The sequence below is a fragment of the Acinonyx jubatus genome, chromosome C2 (genome assembly GCF_027475565.1).
Source record: "Acinonyx jubatus isolate Ajub_Pintada_27869175 chromosome C2, VMU_Ajub_asm_v1.0, whole genome shotgun sequence".
Lineage (NCBI taxonomy): Eukaryota > Metazoa > Chordata > Mammalia > Carnivora > Felidae > Acinonyx > Acinonyx jubatus.
Genome location: NC_069384.1, coordinates 36,611,201 through 36,633,043, shown reverse-complemented (window position 1 = coordinate 36,633,043; position 21,843 = coordinate 36,611,201).

Here is a 21,843-nt window from a genome sequence, read left to right as displayed (position 1 = left end):
ATTGTTCTAGACTGTTCAATAAAACGAAGCGACAACAACAGCAGCAAAGTCAAAATGATTCTTAGCAGCAGTAGAATGTTTTCGTGTATGTGTGTGTTACATAGAGTTTGGTTTTATTGGAGCACAAACCAACATGTATTAAGAGAAATTTTAAAGGGTCAGGTTTAGAGATGGTGTTGCATGGTATACATCCAACAGAATTTATTCAGTACTCTAGCAACAGGTAATTAGTGAGTGCGGTTGTGTGGTGGGAGAACTTTGATTTAGAAGGACCAATATTATCTAAGAGAATGCTGTCAAAACCTATTCCTTATCCCCCTCTGGAAAGAGATCTTCATTATCTCTACTGCCCCAGGATGTAAGCACAGCAGCTCCAGCAAAAGAAATCCCTCTCTTTCAAGATTATTTGTTTATTCAAACATTTTGAAAAAATAGTCTGGAGTATGTTAGGCGTTAATGCTGAGATGTACAGAAAAACGGGAGGCAAACATGGTATTTCAAACAAAATTCTTCTCTAATCTCTCCTACTCCCACTGATCTTGTTAGATGTTTCTCTATAGACTGCTCCTTTCAATAAGGAGTAGATTTCCCAAATCTCCAGAAGATTGACAGATAAAATAACAGATGAACATTTAAACTTGAATGTCAGTAGAACAACACCTGGGTTTTTTTTGTTTTTGTTTTTGTTTTTAAGAATAAGTATGTTTCATGCCTTGTTACCAACCTGTCCTTTCTCCTGGTTCTGTAAAGAATTTTCTGTGACCTTGTCATCCATATGTAACAAACACTTATTTTTAAGAGAACATTTGAGTAATTTTAATTGCTTTCTGACCATCTAAGATTAGTTCTTATCTTCATTAGGAACTCTCATAGTCATAGGGGCAACTGGGTGGCTCAGTGAGTTAAGCAGCTGACTTCAGCTCAGGTCATATTTCGTGGTTCATGAGTTTGAGCCCTGCATCAGGCCTGGAGCCTGCTAAGGATTCTGTGTCTCCCTCTCTCTGCCCGTCACCTGCTTGTGCTCCATCTCTCTCTCTCTCTCTCTCTATCAAAATAAATAAACATTAAAAAAAAAGAAACTCTCATAGTCATAGACTCAGACTTTCCACACTTTATTTTAAACTGCAATGTTCCATCAACCCATGCAAAATAGTCTTCCTAAGGAGGCCAGATACTAATGCAGAACCTCAAACTAAATAATACATTAATTTGCCTTTGTCTTTCTTCTAGCTTTATTAAAATCAAATTAGGTTACTGAAATTGCTTCCTGCCTTTACTATTGTACTTGGTAGCTTGTGACTCAGACCAAATGCCTAGGAATCACATGTGGCAATACATATTGCTAGTGTCTGAAAGCAACAGTTTCTCTGTGCATGAAAACAAAATCTTACCTCCATAAACAGCACACTTAGCAATGAAGAGAACCTTACTCAAAACAAATTTGAATGCATGTAGAGAATATGCCAAACTGTCCGTACAACCATAGCAAATCTATAAGACTATTAACAAATACATTTTGAACATTAACACTATAAATAATCTATTTCTGGGAAAAGAACCATGGCTAAGTATAACCCATTATTTTTTTTTTAATCTTATACGTACAGTATATGTAACAGTTATTATAAAAACTTCATTTTGATATATGATATACCAAGACACTTACTATTTGAAAACTTTTTTGCTACTATTATTTTTAATGGGGAAATCCCTGGTAATATTTTAACATTTTCTCTTCAGACTCTAAGAGAAATTTAAAAGTAAAAACTAATCAGCCGTAATTCCATCCTACTAATTCAAAGATAATTTACAACTTCTAGCATTCTGGTGGGTGCTGATAACTTTTTAATGGGATTAGCAATGGTGTATTGGATCTGGCTCAAATTAATTCATGAGAGCCACTCTGAAACTTATGGCAGCTTTCTTTCCTTTTCTGTCTTCTCCTCTTTCCTTTCTTCCTTTCTACCTTCCATCCTTCCTATCTTTCTTTGTAAAGAAATTCTGCAGTATTGAGCTATTCTACTTCAAATTTTCTAATTTATTTGACCATTGTTTTCTTATTGATAATCTTGTAATGAATGCTTAGTCTAGTAATGTTGACTTTTAGCACAGCCATAGCACTGTTGTTCAATAAACATAATACTGTCTGGGCCTCTCTTCTCAGGGAAAAAAATGGAGCAGGGTGGTTAACCTATCTTGTATAGATTATTTTAACCCTTTAGGAATCTAATGTCATCTAATTTGATAATAAAATAATACATACTCCACTATGCCTTAAAAATGTGACAAAGTTAGTTTTTCTTCTTTCTTTATGTAGACATGATGGGCATGCACTGATAAAATATAATAATAAAATATTATGGCATAACGCTACTTGAATGCACTTGAAACTGTCCATTTATAACTGTGTCTTTGCAATTTGTAGTGAGCTGGTCTACAGTGTGAGTTGATAAGAGCACAGATAGTCTCTGTTGCAACTATTCAACCCTGCCGTACTGCCAAAACAGCCATAGACAATATTTAAACAAATACACATATTGTGTTCCAATAATACTTTATTTATGAACACTCACAATTGAATTTCATATGATTTTCACATCTCACAAAATCTTATTCTTTTAATTTTTTAATATTTTAAAAATGTAAAAATCATCCTTAGTTTACAGGCTAGACAAAAATAGTCTGGTGACCAGATTTGGTCTATTGACTCTTTTGTTGATGCATCTGTTTTTATATTTCTGGGAATTGATTAGTGCTTCACTATTTTTCAAATTTAATGAATGGGTAGCTCAATTTTAACTACTAACCACTTCACTTCTGTTATGGAATGAATGTTGTGTTCCCCCAAATTCGTATGTTGAAGCCCTAACTCCTACTGTGGCTATATTTGGAGATAAAGCCTATGAACTAATTCTGGTTAAATGAAGTCATAGAGATGGAAGTCTGATTTGATAGGATGAATATCCTTGTAAGTAGAGACAACAGAGAACTCTTTCTCTTGCCACTTAATCATGGAACTGTTGCTTCCAGAACTATGAGAAAATAAATGTCTGGTTTTTAACCCTGCAGTATTTTGTTATGGTAATCCAAGCAGACTAATGCAATTTTCATTGGAAACTTAAGGAACTGAGCAATTCCACCACCAGGGTGCTAACTGTGGTGAGATGAAGAATTGCTCCAGGCCTTTCACAATGCATTAAAGAGACAGCTTCACCATGTGGCACTAGATCATTCTTCCTGCACCCATGCACACTTTTCAAAAGTTCTCAGAGTAATACTGTTTTGGAAGTGTGAAAAGACAGCTAGGAACACTGTTTCATGATTATGAACCTTTATATTCAACCATCTTGTAAATCCATGTAGATTCCCAAAATTTCAATCTTACACTTGAAAATATCAAATCTATTACAAAATGTTCTACACTCAAGGTAATTAAGTAGATCTCTACTTTTTTTTTTTTACTTTTTAAAAATGTTTATTTATTAAAAGAAAGAGAAAGACAGAGCATGAGTGGGGGAGGAGCAAAGAGAGAGAGAGACACAGAATTTGAAGCAGGCTACAGGTTCTGGGCTGTCAGCACAGAGCCTGATGTGGGGCTGAAACTCACAAACTGTGTGATCATGACCTGAGCCAAAGTTGGATGCTCAACTGACTAAGCCACCCAGGCACCCCAGATCTTAAGTAGGTTGTAAAGATGACAATTCTAGACTCTCCCAATTAATCTGTGTCATGTAACTTAGACAATAGGTCCAGCCATGTGAACTACTTTGGCCAATGGAATTCTAGCAAACTTGAAAACACTTGAAGTATTTGACTTTTTCTCTCTTCTGTGATTTTTACCTCCATAAAAAAGATATTCTTGCCTTATCTCCAGATAAGGTTCCAGAGGAAGGATAAGATGTGAAGAGCAAAGTTGTTCAAGTCTCTCAAGGTGATTCATGATGTCAGCCAAATGCAATTGAGATCAGACTACTCCCACCCTCATCACTCATGAGATATAATAATGAAAATGATTTTTTAAGTCATTGAACTTAGTGTTGCTTTTTATATTTTATCCTCAATAACAATACTTAGCTGATAAAACATGATAAAACTAACTACTAGTACATTTTGGGTATTTTCTGTGTGCTGGGGAGTATGTCTGACTCAATCTTTACACAACTTGATGAGTTAAGTGCTATATCTTTACCTTAAAGATGAGAAACATGCTATAGGATATCCAGAAAAACTATTGCAGATCTAGGATTTGAACATACATTGACTACTACACCCTGGACTCATATAGACTATGCTTTTCTGTCCTTAGAGACCAGCTGAAGCATACATCTTTGCCTTCAAAACTAATATCCAGAATCTTGAGAATCTTATCACTAATATCTTTGAAGGTGTCTTTTATAGAATGACTACATTTTTGTAAAGTTTTTATTTAAATTCTAGTTAGTTGACATACAATGTAATATTCATTTTAGGAGTAGAATTTAACGATTCATCACTACATATAACATCCAGTGCTTATCACAGGTGCCCTTCTGTGAGTGAGAAAGAAAGACCAAAAACAAGAAATACTAGAAGGGAGCAGAGAAAGTCTTCAAAAACAATGACTTTAGAGATAATACAATGGCACTAAACTCTTATCTATCAATAATCACTCTGAATGTAAATGAACTAAATACTCTAATCAAAGGACATAAGGTATCAGAGTGGATAAAAAAACAAGACTCATCTAAATGCTGCCTACAAGAGACTCATTGTAGACCTAAAGACAACTGAAGATTGAAAGTGCGAGGATGGAGACCCATTTATCATGCTAATGAACATCAAAAGAAAGCTAGAGTAGCCATAAAATGTATCAGACAAACTAGATTGTAAACCAAAGATGGTACCAAGAAATGCAGAAGGACACTATATTATAATAAAAAGGTCTACCCAACAAGATAATCTAACAATTGTAAATATGTATGCCTCCAACGTTGGAGAATCCAAATATATAAATCAATTAATAAGAAGCATAAAGAAACTCATAACAATACAATAATACTAGGGGACTTTAACATCCCACTTACAACAATGAACAGATCATCGAAGCATAAAATCAGCAAGGAAATAATGGCGTTGAGTGACACACCTGACAAGATGGACTTAACAGATATATTCAGAACATTTCATCCTAAAACAACAGAATACACATTATTTTTGAGTGCACATGGAACATGCTTCAGATTAGATCACATACTGGTTCACAAATCAGGCCTCAATAAGTACAAAAAGGTTGAGATAATATCATGCGTCTTTTCTGACCACAACGCTATGAAACTTGAAGTCAACCACAAGAAAAATTTGGAAAGACCACAAATACATACAGGTTAAAGAACATGCTACTAAAGAATGAATGGGTTAACCAAGAAATTAAAGAAGAAATAAAAAAATAGATGGAAGCAAATGAAAATGAAATCAAGACAGTCCAAAACCTTTGGGATGCAGAAAAATAGTCATAAGAGGAAAGTACATAGCAATATAGGTCTACATCAAGAAGCAAGAAAAGTCTTATATACACAGCCTAACCTGAAGGAACTAGGAAAGAAATAGCAATTAAAACCTAAATCCAGGAGAACATAAATAATAATGAACAGACCATAAGTAAAAGATATAGAAGCAAAGAAAGCACTAGAACAGATCAATGACTATAAGTTGGTTCTTTGAAAGAATTAATAAAATTGATAAACTCCTAACCAGGCTTACCAAAAAGAAAAGAGAAAGAACCAAAATAAATAAAATCACGAATGAAAGAGATTACAACCAACACTGCAGAATATAAATAATTATGAGAAAATTATGAAAAATTATATGCCAAAAAATTAGACAATTTGGAAGAAATGGATAAATTTCTAGAAACATATAAAGTACCAAAACTAAAATAGAATTTGCATTTTTTGATGGAGATTTTTCTTTCAAAATAAACACAGTCGTGGAGCTCCTAAGTTGCTCGTTTGGTTAAGCCTCTGACTCTTGATTTAGTCTTGGGTCATGATCTCATGGGTTTGTGAGTTTGAACCCCACATCAGGCTCTGTGCTGATAGTGTGTAGCCTGCTTGAGATTCTCTCTCTCTCAGTCTCTCTCTCCCTCTCTCTCTCTCTCTCTCTCTCTCTTTTTCTCTCCCTCACTCTCTGCCTTTCTCTCACTCCCCCTCCCTTAAATAAATAAATACATAAATAAATAAATAGTCATGCACCTGGTGGCTCAGTTGGTTAAACATCAGACTTTTGATATCGGCTTAGGTCATGATCTAATGGTTCTTGAGACCAAGCCCCACATCAGGCTCTGTGCTGACACTGCAAAGTCTGCTTGGCATTCTCTCTCTCCCTGTCTCTCTCTCTCTCTCACTCTCAAAAATAACTAAATAAACAATTATAGATAGATAGATAGATAGATAGATTCTATTTTAATTGATGGTTACACATAAATTGTGTATTTTCACACCAGACAACTCTTGTTTTCCCCCATACATACTCTAGATAGTGGTCTCAGGAGCATCACTATCAACATCACCGGGGAACTTGTTAAAAATCAAAATCTCATGCTGTATCAGACCTATTAAATCAGAAATTCTGGGGTGGAACCAGGAAATGTGTTTTAGCAAGCCCTCCTGGTGATTCTAATGTACAATGAAGTTTGGGAACCAATGCTTTAGAATCACATTTTGTTCTAGAAATTGTCATGGCTACCATCTGTGTATAAGTGTAACTTGACAATACCTTAGATCCACTGTACCTCATACTTTTAACTTTCTGCTTAGGGTTTAAGTGCCTCCATGTAGGATGCTTACTCTTCCATACACAAAAATGGAAATGCCAAGAAGTTATTAACACAGAGGACAGCCCTTGAACAATCAGACCAATAACAAGTAAATAAGTATTTTCCTCTTTAGTGCTTTAATGGTAGAACTCATAGGTGTATTTTGCAGGATTCTTCAGAAGGTCACAGCTGAATGAGCCCCCTGTTGCCAACAGGGAAGATCAGTTCAATAATGCACCCTAAGATTAGTTTTTTTTTTCTTTTTTCTTTTATGTCTTTCTAGATACCCATATCTCTTCTCTGAATTATTTCTCCAAATAAACTACCTTAATAAAAACTGTTGTCTGGGCTCTGCTTCCAATGAATAACAAAAGATAGGATATTTAGAATCAGATGTGGCCCTGGAAAGTCCCATGCTGAGTATGGTATGATAGAAATGTGTCATTCACTCATCTGTCACATGGTGATGGTAAAGATTATATTACTAGTGGTAATCAGGGAGATGATAACCTCTGGAATGTAGTTGTGTCACAATTAGCAGTATTCAACCTGAAAGTGATTTGGTTTTAGAGCCAGGTGTTTGTTGAAGTATGGGCTTATGTGATAGCGGGGGCATTGAAAGAAATGGGGGCAATGGTAATTATAAGATTGTGCATTTAGATTATTTTTTTAGATGAAAGCCTGTAAAAAGCAAAGGACATATTTAGATTATGGCACTTAAAATTCAAGGCATACTGTAAAAGTGAAAGGCTTCCACAGCAGTATTAAAGACATTATGTCCTACAGGGTTAACTAGGCTGAAAATTGGGCCTGGGAATTAATTGTAAGGGTAGTGGAGTTTCAGAGGACACTGAATGCATAGCATTTACAGGTCTCTTCCTGTAAATTTAATTCAGCTTCCTGATAGGAAAAGATTAAAACTCTGAGATTCATCGGAATAAGGATATTTGAATAATGACCTAAGATTCATGAACCCATAATTTGCCTCTTGAATCTCTGTGTTGATAGAAGTAACCCCCAACCCATTAAAAAAGGAGAAGGCTCTTTCTTCACACACTCCTCCCTTATTGAGAAATCCTGTAAAGGGCTCAGAAACAGATACTTGCCCTCCTCAAGATTCTCCTCTATTCTGTTCATTGCCTCTAAGCCAATACCTGATGTCAGGTCACAGCACAGCCTGAGGGACAATGTAATTCCATTCCTGGGAGGAAATAGTAGATATGCCAGGGAATTATAAGACTTGCTCAGTATGTTCCTGGCAAACTGTGAGTGAACATATATGGAATTTGATCTTGGGGATATTAGTGAAGAGAATGGAGAATGTAAATCTGCATAGGAGAGAAATTATTCATTCTTTAGTGATTCAGAAATTTATATCCTGTCATGAACCAGATGCTGGATCTGATATGTTGAGATGTCCAGTTAAAGCCTGCAGTTGGATGATGACTTGTGGTAAGATAGAGGTGCTAGAATTATCCAAGCAATGAATTGTAGAAGTGTCAGAAGACTAAAAGAGGTTTGTTACTTGGATCATATTACCAGTAAACATTTAGAACTAAGGAGTAGAAGGCTGATGACCTTTGATGTAGTAGAAAATTAAAATTCTTCACCCAGTTTTTGGATATAAGTCAGTTCTTAGGGTTACAATCCAGTGATTATAAGAAAATGAGTCCTCTTGAAGAAGAATTGTACAGTGTCACTAGAAGTATATCAATAATTTTTTCCCAATATGTTGTAAAGCCACCTGTGGCCAATTACAGGCAAATTGTACTTTGAGGAAAGGGATATGTTAAGATATTTCTAGGGTACGCACTTTATCGAAGGACCTATAAGCCTACCAGTTTTCTTCTTAGAGTGGGGTAGAAAAGAATCTAAATGTTAGAATTTTGTCCCAATCCATCATACAGCCAAACCATAGTATTCACTGTCTCACTATATAAACATTTCTGCAACCCCCCAGTCCATAATTGGTAGGCATGGTAAAAAGAATTGAGATAACACAAAAGTGAGAACCATTGTGCTAAGAGACTGAGAGGAACTCTTGAAACTGCCCACTTCTCCAGCCAAGAAAATAAATTGGAAGTATTATATAATCTTGGGAGGAATACACCACTTAAAGGCATTTAAAACTTGCCTTCTAAGACTTAAAAAAGGTAGGATGGTTGTCTCTGTCTTAACCCCATTCAGTTACTCTCTGGTCCCTGAAAAAAACTGTGGAGCATGGTGGATGGTAATGGACTATCATAAATACTAATGAGATTAGTTCTCTCTGTAACAGCTGTTATGCCAGATGATGCATATTTACAACAGCAGATCAGCACTGCCTCTGGCATTTGCTATGGTGCTATTGATCTGGTGAATGCATTCCTTACCATCTCTATTAGTAGAAAGCCTCAAAAGTCATTGCTCACTGGGGAGGAAGGTCAGTAGAAAAAATTGACCCTCTTTTTCAAGGTTATATTACTTTTATTCTTTGTCACATCACAGCCTGCAGGGATTTGATATTCTTGACATTCCAGAAAACATCATGTTGGTCGATTATATTAATGACACCATGCTAATTAGACAATTTGTAATGGAAATAGCAAGTGTTATGGATATTGCGTAAAATATATATGTGCCACAGGATGAGAGATAAACGTACAAAGATTTAAAGGCCTGCCATGTTGCTAAAATTTTAAGTTTTTACAAGTTCAGTCATATGAAGTTTCCTGAAACTTCCTTTTTAATGTAAAGACAGGATATTACAGTTTATATCCTATGCAATTAAGAAAAAGTCACTGCATTTGGTGAGCCATTTTAGATTCTGAAGGCAAAATATATATGTTAAGGAAAAACTGCTCTGATTTTTTTTGTTGAGTGTCTCAAAATGCTGTCAGTTCTGAGTGGGATCTACAATATGTTAGGACACCTTAGCATGTCACTCACCAGTTGAGAAACAACTCCTGGCATATAAGTAGGCCCTAATACACATGGAATATGCTGCTACTCATCAAGTGTATACATGCCTGAAGCTTCTTATCATGAGTTGGTATCATTAGATACATACAGTCATAAAACTAGCCCATACACAAATATTACATTCAGGATTGGGCCTGAGCAGTATATGGAGGGCACAAGTAAGTTACATGAATATGACCCAGACTACCAGATCACACATTTCTTACAGAAACTTTTCCATCAACTTATGCTATGGCATCATCAGAGTCTCCTTATGATCAATTATCAGAGGAGTAATAAATTCGGCATAGTTCACACATGGTTTAGCTCACTGTGTTGGTAGTGATTGAGAGTAAATAGCTACTATAATGCATCTCCAACAAGCAAAGCCCAAACAAGTTTCAAAGGGAAACCATTTCACTTACCAGAGTTGTGAACAGTGGATTTGGTCCTCCTCCCATATGGATGAAGAAATGATATGAAGAATGAATGTTCATGAACCCCTGGGAAGTTTTGAATAATTTGGTTGGTTATTATGTATGTACTTCTTAGTTTTGACTTATAATATTATAAATCTGCTTGATAGAAAATATCAGCTTTTTGTTTTTCATCTCTTCACACATTTCTACATTAAGGCATAAAAGATGTAGCAGATTCCAAGGGCTGCCATAACAAATCACCACAAACTTAGTCGCTTAAAAAAAATAGAAATTTATTGTCTCTTAATCTCAGGGATGGAAGTCAAAAATCAAAGTGTTGGCAGGGCCACTTTCTCTCCAAAGTTTGTGGAAGTATATCCCTTATTGCCTATTCCAGCTTCTGGTGACTTCTGGTGTTCCTTAGTTTGTGACAGCATAACTTGAATCTTTGTCTCAGTGTTTACAAGGACTTCTTCTCTATGCTTTTGTTTTTTCTATCTCTTATATGGATACTTTCATTGGATTTAGGCCTATCTTATTCCAGAATGAACTCATCTGAATCTTTTTCTTAATTACATCTTTAAAGACTCTATTTCTAAATAAAACCACATTTTGGGTAGATACAAATTTGGGGATAGGGGGAGAGAACTACTCGATCCACTACAAGGAACTAAACTAATATTTAATGATCAATCATTTGTTTTCCTGAGTCAGTTTAGAGTTTCAAAAGATAAATTTTAAGAAGTTTATTCTTTCAAAGGGATTCTTATATTTTAGATGACATACAGTATAGATATTATTTCATTGTTATTCATACAAGTTATAAGCTGCAGTTGTTGTCAGGGAGTTTCTTCAATAATGCTATTTTAACATACTATCAAAGCTTTTCTAAAATAATTTTAATGTTGAAAACTCTTGAACAGTAACCTAGTGCTTCAGTTGTAAACCATTGTTATGTCTTATTTATTTATTTATTTATTTATTTATTTATTTGAAGAAAGAGAGAGGGGGAGGGGCAGAAAGAGGAGAGAGAGAGAATCCCAAGTAGACTCAGTGCTGTTAGCACCAAGCCCTATGCAGAATTCAATCCCAGGAACTGTGAGATTATGACCTGACCTGAAGTCAAGAGTCAGACACTTAGCCAACTGAGCCACCCTAGGCGTCCCCCATTGTTATGTCTTGATATGTTTCTTCCCGAAAAGAGATGTTGAAGTTCTAACTCCTAATACTATGGTCTTTATAAATATAATTAAGTTAAAATGAGGTTATTATGCCATATATATATTGGGCCATAATCCAATATAACTGGTGTCCTTATAAAAAAGGGGAATTTGAACACAGACACATACAAAAGGAAGATAATGTGAAGACACATAGTGAGAAAACAGCCATGTGCCTTGAGTGATGCATCTACAAGGTAAGAAATGCCAAGAATTGCTAGGCATTTGAAGCTAGGAAGAACAAGGAAGGATTCTACCCTAGAGCCATTACAGAGAGCATGGTCCTGCTGATATCTTGATTCATATTTCTAGTGTACACAACTATGAAGCAATATTTCTGTTGTTTTAAGCCACCAAGTTTGTGGTACTTTTTAAATGGAGCCCTAGGAAAATACTACTAGTGCGTTGTAGCATGGACTATTATGCATGTTCTTGAGATATGAAATAGTTTAAATGTCTTTATAGTGTTTTGACCTATTTAATATGTGAGTTTACGGACTGTTTAAGAATTGTTTAGTGATTGGTTGTTAAAATATAGCATGACTCATTCTTGGAAAACGAGTAGATATTTATAAGGATTTTCAAACTTTTTTCCCTTGTAGTACCATGTTAATATTATACTCTAAATGCAAGCATAGATAACATAACAGTGATTGGATTCAGGAGTGAATTGATGAAATAAAAAGCAACTCTTCCCATCTAATATTTATTTAGTGAAACAAATAATGACAGGCTAATTGCTGCTGAGAGTCAACCTATATTTTCTAAGTTGTATTTAATATGGTTGAATGTTCAGCATGCTTAACAAATATTTTTACCAAGTATCATTTGTTCATGTGATTTATTTTTCTTTGTTTTACTCCTATGTATACCACATAGACCATTTATTGGCTGATGTCTTAGAAATCCCATTGTTTAATCTTATGACACATGTATATTTAGGTTAATAAAATCAATTTAGTTCATTGATTTTTATTAGTGGCAAATTTCTTGCCAACCTAATATGTTAGGCATCAACTCTCATTGGATGCAACTATTAGAGGTGGGTAAGTATCAGTTCTTTGTAGAGAGGTGAGTTTCCTATTTTTTAGATTTTGATACAATTAAACCAGTTTGCAATCCTATTAGCTACACTTGGCTTTTTCGTCAAGTAGTGATTTGAAATGTTAAATTATAGTTTTCATATGGTGATCATTAATGTCAATCTGACTTTGGATAATCAATTCACTTTGTTCTAGCCATTTTGAAAAGTAACAAATTGAATTTGTACCATTTTTTTCTGCCTGATCTATGTTGTGTTTCAGCAAGTCTACATTAATTATAGGAATTGGAATATTAAAAGTGCTCTTTTTTTCAGACATATCCTCATTTAATTTATATCCAATTTTTTTAATTTAATTTTTAATTTTGGTAAACACATAATTTTACTAAATTTACCATTTTAAACATTTTTCAGTGTAAAGATCAGTAGTGCTTAGTTTATTAACAATGCAGTGGAACAGATTTCTAGAACTTTTTCATTTTATGAATTTAAAACTCTATACTCATTAAGCATTAATTCTCTCTCACATTTCCCCTAGACCTTCGCACTTATCTACTTTCCTTTTTTTTTCCCCAGGGTTTTTATTATTTTATATACATCAATGGATGGAATTATATAATATGTGTTCTTTTGTGAAAGAGTTGCTTTACTTAGCATAGTGTGAGTAACACATCCATGTTATAGCATGTGACAGAATTTCCTCCTTCTTATGACTACATAATATTCCATGGTGGTGGTGGTGATGATGATGATGTGTGTGTGTACCACATTATATTTATTTTTGATCCAGTTTTTATAAGTTTATTTCCGTTGAATATAATGCTGCTGTTTTTGAGTCTAAAAATCTTATTTAAGGAATCTAGTAAATTATTTAGTTAAATTCCTTCTAGCCTCTTATATGGATTTATGCAATTTTACTATAAGTGTTTCCCATTTTCCTTAACCAGCAACTTCACATCATTAGTTAAATATAAGTGCAATATAGAAATCCAGGTCCTATACTGTCCTTCAGTCCCATCAAAATACCAAAAGAAGTTAAGGTTTTCAAATTTAGAAACTAAAATTTCTAGAATCAGAGCTAATCCGAGGTATGGGCAAGTACAAACCTGCATTTGTGGTGAGTGGTGAGCCATAAAATTATTAATGATGCACCAACTCAAGCAGCAGTTATATGCTTAAAATACTGAGATTAATTCATATAAGTTATCCCTAATAGCAGCATGTATTAGTTAGGGTTCTACAGAGAAACAGAACCAGTAAGATATAAATAAAACCAGTAGGATATATATAAAAAGAGATTTATTATAAAGCATTGGCTTATGTGATTATAGAGGCTAAGTCCCATGATTTGCTGTCTGGAAGCTGAAGACCCAAGGAAGCTGGAGGTATGATTCAATCTGAGTCTAGAGGCCTGAGAACCAGGGAAACTTTAGGTCCAGAGAAGATGAGATGAGATGTTCCAAGCAAATATCTCAGCCAGACAGGCAGGAAGAAAAGCAAAACTCTTCCTTTCTCTGCCACTATTCTATTCATATCCTCAACAGATTGGATGATGCCCACCCTTACTGGGGAGGGCAATCTACTGAGTCTGCAGATTCAAATGCTAATCTCATCTGGAAATATACCCACAGTCACACCCCAAAGTACTGTTTAATGTGGGCACCCTGTGACCAGTGAAGATGACATAGATTAGCTATCACAAGTCCACTTCTTGTCCACTTAGCAATCATATGCATCCCCTTAAATCACACTTAATCTTCAAATAAAATAATAACGTCATAATTCTGGCTTACATGATAAAACTTATTCTCCTTGCAACCGAAAACACATTATGCTCTTGCCTAGATAACGTCCTTAAGTGGTTCACTTACCTCCTTCATATCCCAGGACTAAGTACTATGATGTAAAAGCAACACTACTTAAAATGAATACACTTTATGCTACATGATAAGGGAAAAAGAGAGGAAAGAAAACAGTATAGCAACAATGGGGACCATAGGCATTTGGGCTATTTTCTTGTGCCTTCAGTGTCTGCTCAAGCCTGATTGTGTACATATCACTTCCATTTGATGATTGAATATTGCTGTGCATTCTAAACTTCATGGCTTGGTAGGTCAAGCAATGCCCAGTTTATGACAGATAACTCAACTTGCATGATAACTTGGTGTCCTGTGGTTAAGTATTCAATCTCTATTAAGGCCCAACAGAAGGCAAGCATTGTTTCTCAAAAGAAAACTATTTATCTGTGGATGATGATAAGCCCTTGCTCCAAAATCTTGTGTTGTAATTCACCTGCCGAAAGTTCCAAATAATATCCTTATCTTCCATTGGTCCTTCAATCACCATTGTATCTCCTCGATTATGTGGCCCAAGAGGCAGAGCAGTTTGCACAGCAGCCTGGATGTGTCACAGAGCCTTCTCTTCTTCTGGACCTATGAATGACTAAATATTTGTGCCCTCTACTGCCCTGCAAAAAAAAAAAAAAATCATATGTTAAAACCCTATTCACAACTGGCTGAAGTTTAATTTCTGTTGTTTATAAGCCACTCAGTTTATGGTATTTTGCTATAGCAACCTGAGCTAAGACAGGGCTGCACTGAAGATAGAAGTTTTTTGGTCACTTGGTAAATAGGCCCAAGTAACACACAACAATATATTGCTTCCAAAATCTGAAGAAGCTCATAGGCATTGTGTCTCTTTCTTGGTTGTAGAAGGGGCCAGATGCAACAATTTATCATTCACCTGAGAAGGGCTATCTCAAAATGCCAATATCACTGGACCCCTGGAAAAAATTAACTACCATAATTCCCTATCCCAAAATTAACCACCATAATTCCCCACTCCTTCCCTTACCAATCCTCATCTGTAAGATAGTGTACCTATTCCACTGTATTTGTTTGATTTTGGCACACTGAGGCACCTCTTCAAATGCTTAAAATTCTTCCTCTAATTCCTAGCTTCCTTTTAAGTTAATAAATTATTTATTCTTTATTCCTCAGATCATGATTCATCTCTCCTTCTTACAAATGTATTGATATCAAAAAGAATATAAATTACCTGTCACATTTATATATGTCACATATACATAAAGTACAACACCTCTCACTCTAACAAGGAAGTCACCTAAAAATGAGAACTTTGTCTGAAATTCTTATATGGATTGCAGCATTAGGGAGCATAATCAGCAGACTTGGATGACAAAACAAACTTAAGAATTCAAGTGTTATCCAAAAACTAGAAAAGTTTAAAATAGTAACATTTTGTTGTTTTCTTGTTTTGTTTATTGTTTTATTTTGTTTTTAAGATACTTCTGTAACACATATTTGGAATGAGAAAGAGGATTAATTTTCTGGTTATGGAGTAGAAACTCTGGAGTTGAACTTCCTGCCTAAGTTCAACATCTGCCTCCTCATTTACTGATTTTATAACCCTGGGAGGTTATACATGTTATTATGCCTCAATTTTCCTATCAGCAAAAAGGCCATAATTATGTATGTAAAAGTATTTTTGATTACATAAGACACTATTAGGAACTTCGAACAATACCTGTCACAAACTAAAAATTTGGTAAACATGATCTATTCATTGTTATTATGATTATTAGTACAAAGGGATGAAGTACATTTTTTTCTTAAACATTTAAAAAAATCACAGTTGTTTGTGAATGCATATGCACAGGCTGAACCTTTGAAACATGACATTTTCTTATGGAGTGGTTTTGAGAATCAGACTAGACAATATAAGAAAGGGCATTGTAAACTACTACATAATATGAGATTTTATTGTATTATTATCATTGCACAAGAATATAAGTAGAATGGCTTATAAATTTCTTAGGTAATGCATTTTTTTTACTTCTTTCCTTGAATCAGGAGACTGATTTTTTTCCCCATGAGTGTCTCCAGGAGCAAAGGAGAAATGCAGTGTAATTTGTTCTTGATCCCTTGAGCTCTCAGAAGCTCTCCAAGCAACGTGGAATTAAAACTTAAATTTTTTTCTTAAATTCTACTGCACTCTTGTTTTAATTCCATAAAATGCTTATGGGTATATCTTAAATTCTAGTTTTTGTATAGATAGGGAATAAGAACTCAAGTTTTTGATACGTTCATGCCACATACACACAAGGCATATATTTTGGACAACAGGGCTTAACTTTTTAGCCATGCTTTCTGAGTCTTGACCAGGGGTTCGAATGTTTTGTTTTGGGCACAGAACATTTGGTAAATTGATAAGTTATCATGGGGTATTATTCATGTTAAATTAATAATATTGAAACCATCATTAAAAATAGTCATTGACATTAAAGTACTTTAAAACATTTAATTATAAAGTAAGCACTTCTGGTTAAAAAGCTGACAAATACTAAGCAAATAGTGAAATATCTCAAGACCCCTGTTTTCCTATGTAAAAAATAATAATAGTGAAATAGTTGTTAATTTCTGAGCCTAAGTATAATATTCTTTCATTCAAAATCAAGGCAAACATTGAAGAGATAAATATATCTCTCATTGTTCTTATTTTTAAAACTAAAAAACTGTTTTTGTTACTTTGGTAAGGTTTATATATGACTTTAAACATGCAGGTATTATTATCTTTGTCTGCTCTCCATGCCCACACTCACATCCAGTTATTTGCAAGAATTGTCATCAATGAGCCATTGTGTCAAGATCAACCAGTACTGTTCCTAAAAGGGTGAGAAGAGCAAAAAGTACACATAGTACTAAAATGCTTATGTTGAGGTTGTGATTTTGAAGCTGAGCTACATACTCTTGCCTCCTCAATTCTTTTTGTTTCAAGTGAAACTTCTGGTTCCCTTACCAATGAAATCTCTTCTCTCACTGCTAAATGTCCTGTATATATTTGGGGGAGGAAAGATGATATAGCCTATGTTCATTTCTTCTTTTTTCGTTCTGTATTTATTTTATTTTGCAATAGGTCAATGATTATTGGCTTTTGATTCTCACTTGTCTGGCATCCCTTGAAAATAGTCACAGGTTTCTGGTTTCTGGCAGCTGGTGAACACAGGCTTCAATCCCAGTTCTGCTACTTACAAGCTGTGTGCCACTTGGCAAGTCTCTTAAAATCTCTGGCTCTTAATTTAATACTTTATTAAGTGATTATAGCAATTTTAAAATACCCAGGATTGCTGTAAGGATTGTACTAGATACTATACATGAGATTGTATATACCTTATATTATAGATATTATACATGACATTGTATATAAACTATACCCTAGTAGGTACTCCACAGATATTAAGACAGAAAAAGGAGAAAAATACCTCTTTTCCCAGTCCCAGATTTTTGGCAAATTCTCTTAGACATTATAATCCATCAAGTCGCAGGCCACTAAATGTTTGTTATATGTTTATTTATCTATATCAAATTAAAAAGACATAAATGCACTAGGCCAAGTACTCTGTGATCAATCAGTTGAAAAGCTGGTAATCAATTTCTAATTAAAGTTAGATTAATTTCTCATTAAAAAATTTAAATGACCAATTAAAATTCTTTCAATGCAGCCTTTTCCCACCCTGATCTAGTACTCACTACTCCACTACAGTCTGTCAGTAATGTAAAAGGACTCATGGTTTTATGAAGGCCAGTTTTATCTGCTCCTTTCCGCTAACAAACTGGCTTCTCAGCAGTGAATCATTGTCAATTAGTTCATTTAAAGCAATCCCTAAAAGCAACAAGAGTAACACAAATGGACTACTCTAGTGGCTCTCAATGATTTAATGCCCCACTTGGCTTCACCCCTAGATGGCTGTTTGATATGCCACCCATACCACTCATCATGACCAATGATGTCTACATTGCTTTATGTCTCTTTTAAACCTTTTCTCAGCCTAAGAAATTCTCAGGATACTACTGTTTTTTTTTTTTTTTAGTGCATGAAAAATTAAATTGATATAATTGGATGTTATCCAAACTATCATTTAGAGCTTTCTGAATTTCAGATATTTAGTCCGTGTTAATCAAATAAGGACCAAGAGATAGGATTATAGATTGTCTTATGCTGAAGAGGTAATGTAATTTTAAAATAGTAGGGTGACATCTACAGTTGTCTGTTGGGTTAATCATTTACCTCAACACAATAGTTTAGATTTGTATATATACCTCAGATATGCATATCCTATGAGACATTATCACTTATCAAACTTGAAACATGCATAAAAACCTAAGGGGAAAATTACTGTAAAGAAAAAACAAATTTGTAGAGACTTGGAACCTTCAGGGTATGACAAATCTGTCTATAGAGAATTTGCAAACACTATATAAGGGCATTTCCCAAAAGTAGATAGACTATAGAAATATATTGAATACAAAGTGAGGATTACATTTATTTTTCAAGCATAAAATTCTGAGTTTCTTAAAATCTAAACGATTAACAAAGTTTATTTTCAGAAATCTCAGTAATTTTAAATTAATGTAAGAGTGGAATCACCAGTAACATCCTCACCAATATAAAATAAAAGAAAAAAAAGTTAATTACTTCCTAGTGTAAAAGTCTGTTTTATCTAATAAGTTCTACTTCAGTTTTGAATATCAGTATGTTAGACACTATTGAATGGTTATCAAAAATCTTCACGTTTCAATTTTCTCATCTCACCTCCATTACAAAGCTGAAAAAGCTAAGTAAGCATGTTGTCGATCACCATTTTCAGGTAGCAGTTGCCATAAAACACAGTTAGGCATTATGAGACATACGTGGACGTTTTTCTAAGGAGCTTCTAGAGAAGGCGTCTTCTTGATAAAGGAAGTTTCTTTCTGTCTTAAATGAAAGAAACTTGTGTCCATGAGAGACAGATAAGGAAATCATCTCAAATCTTAAGCTACTGAATTAACTTCAGTAGCTACCTACCTTCACTTCCTTTGTTATATTAAGAGACTAAGAACCTTCCAGGTTTTTTTTTACAGTGGTGTCATGCTGGCTTTTGGTTATCTACTGCTGAAAAAAAAATGCCTGCTTACTGAATCTACTTATAACTGTGATAAATAAGTATTACTAGTGTGAATATACTGCATTTATTAGAAACCCATCCTACTTGAGTTGTCAACTTGGTATAATAAAATGTTATGAAAGATCTCCAAGGAGCCCAAGGGATTCCCAGATACCAAAAAAACAGGTGCTATGGGTATATGGAAATAACAAGTAAAATTTAATAGGTTATTCTAATTTCAGCTTGTACTTTTATTGTACAAGTACTTGTACTTGTACTTTTATAAGTTTCCATGTTAGTGTTCTTTTGAAAAAACAGTTCCATAGCTAAAATATTTGTGAAAGCCATTAGTGAAAGAAAATAAAATATTAGACTGTATGTTGAAAATCCTGAGTTCCTGCCCTACCCCAACTTTGTGACTTCTTAGTAATATGGCCTCTGATAAAATAATTGTTAAATCTTTAAATATTCAGATACATATCTCACATAGTTTTACATGAAAACTTCCATATAATACTTTGCTGAATCTCACAAAACATTTGTGGCAATGACTGACAAATCGTTAAGCACTGCTTCATTGTATTATTTTTGAGAATGTTTCTGTATGTGTATAGGATTTTAAATGTGACTGCTGAGTTGCCTAATATTTCTAATATGTGATTACTCATTGAAGTCAATTGCAGACAAAGAGAAATGTTAACAGATGGATATTTTTGCACAAGAACACCTACCTCACATGGAACTGAAATTGCATACAGAGGATGATTCTGTACCTCAAAGGGAGGATAATACAATGAGACAATTTGACAAAGTAATATTTTCTGTATTATCTTTGTTTTAATAAAAATTTTATGTAATTTTATGCTCACATGATCCTGGTATCCTTAAAATCTATTAAATATCAAAAATAGAAAACTTAGAAACAAATAATGAATAAATGTGAAAACAACAAAATGTTTCTATTTGAACACTAAAAATATCCAATTGCCCCTCATGCACTTTACATGAACCTTATAAAGGTGTGAAATTCAAAACAATCTTTTTCATGTAATCAATTTTAAAATCCTTTAAATTACTTCATGTAAATTTTAAACTAAAATTAAGTTGAAAACTGTTGGAAGATACAATATTACCATAGAAACCCAAAATTTAAAAAAAGAAGACTTTAACAAGAAAGACATTTATTTCCCCAGAAAAAAAAAGAAAATATTTTCCCAAGATAAAATAATACTAATGTTATTCCCACTAACTTTCATAGTAGAAAATAAATAAAAGTGGGTGAGTGCCCTATCTTACCGAAATAACTCATCGTGGAATCATGAATGAAGGAATAGTTTTAGTGTCAGGATGATTCTTGTAATTTAGAGCTCACTAAATATGGGAAAGAATCAAAATTAACATTTAAAAGGTACAGAATTGCATTAGACGCAACCCACCCAAAAACTCTCCATGCATTCTTCTTCTTCTTCATGTGTCTGTGCCAATTCCTGATAATGGCTCCTCTTTCTCCTCCATCTTTTCCTCCTCCTCTTTCCTTTTTTCTTAACAGTGTATGGCATCCAAAACCTTTACGCAATCAAGTTTCCTATAGCTATAGCTTATCTGCCACTCCTTATGGGCTCTTCCAGTCATAACAACCACAGTAGTCTCCCTTGGCATTGCTATGAAATCACACATTCTTAAAGCGTTTCTTTTTGATTCCTCCACACCACCTGCCCTGCTATCTTCTCCTATCAAGTGCAATCTTCCTAGTTAACAAAATTAACCAAGTGTTGCAATGGTCTCTGTTGCAGTGACCAATAACTACCATTTTGTTGCTATGTTAAGGTTTCTTCAAATGTCTTTTAGATCAAACTTTGTGGACTTTTGAAAGTTATATTCTGGCACTGTTCATGATTTTGGAAATATCCATATTGAAGCCATTTATCAGAAATATGCAAATAACAATTAGTATGTACAAAATGCTTGTCTTGGTACCTGCAAAATGCTTCATATCAGTTATCTCATTCACTTCAAAACAACATTTTTTTTAAAGAAAGCACTTATAAAGAACTTGTTAAAACAAAAGTGTTAGACTTGTTTTAATGAAGCAAATCTGTGTAACTCCAAAATCTTTCTTTCTTGGTTGCTTTACAGGCAGGCATAGCACATTGACAGTCTTAGTCTTAGAGTCATCCTATTCTGGAAATGAGGAGTAGGGACTCATTTCACTTTCTGATAACTGGAAGATAACTGGAAGATTTCTTTATTTTTAATTTTTTTAATGTTTATTTATTTTTGAGATAGAGAGAGAGAGAGAGAGAGAGAGAGAGAGAGACAGAGCATGAGCATGAGCAGGGTAGGGGCAGAGACAGACAGAGATACAGAATCTGAAGCAGGTTCCAGGCTCTGAACTGTCAGCACAGAGCCTGACGCAGGGCTCAAACTCATGAACCCTGAGATCACGCCGTGAGCTGAAGTTGTACGCTTAACCGACTGAGCCACCC